We start from the raw sequence: 822 nt of genomic DNA on the forward strand, positions 1-822 counted from the left end.
TTTAAAAGGGGCGTGGCACTTCGGGTCCATAAGTCCTACGAACTTGAAATTAGGTATGCAGACATATCAATGGTAGGTGCTTATAGGATGGCATATATAAACGAGTTTGTAAAAGGGGGCGTGGCACATCCCACAGGCGTGGAATTTTTATCAGCTATAACTTCGGAACTATAAGTTCCACGAACTTGAAATTTGGTATGCAGGCATATCATTGGTAGGTGCTCATGCGAGGGTATATATAAACGAGTTTGTTAAAGGGGGCGTAGCACATCCCATAGGCGTGGAATATTTTATCAGCTATAACTTCGGAACCATAAGCCCCATGAACTTGAAATTTGGTATGAAGGCATATCAATAGTAGGTGCTTATATGAGGGTATGAGGTAAATGAGTTTGTAAAAGGGGGCGTGGCACATCCTATAGGCGTGGAATCCTTTATCAGCTATAACTTCTGAACTATAAGTCCCACGCACTTGAAATTTGGTATGCAAACATATCAATGGTAGGTGTTTATAGGAGTTTGTGAAAGGGGCGTGGAATATCCCTTATCCGTGGAAATTTTTATCAGCTATAACTTCGGAACCATATGTCGCACGAACTTGAAATTTGGTATGCAGGTATAGCTATGGTTGGTGCTTATAAAAAGATAAATATAAATGAGTTTGTAAAAGATGGTGCGGATCCCATAGGCGTGGAAGTTTTTATCAGCTATAACTTTATAACCATAAGTCACATGAAGTTTAAATTTGGTATGCAGACATATCTATGGTATGTGCTTATAGTAAGGTGTATATGAATGAGTTTATAAAAGGGGGCGTGGCAC

This window comes from Rhagoletis pomonella, unplaced genomic scaffold (genome assembly GCF_013731165.1).
Source record: "Rhagoletis pomonella isolate Grant_MI unplaced genomic scaffold, Rhpom_1.0 Rhpom_scaffold_00006, whole genome shotgun sequence".
NCBI lineage: Eukaryota > Metazoa > Arthropoda > Insecta > Diptera > Tephritidae > Rhagoletis > Rhagoletis pomonella.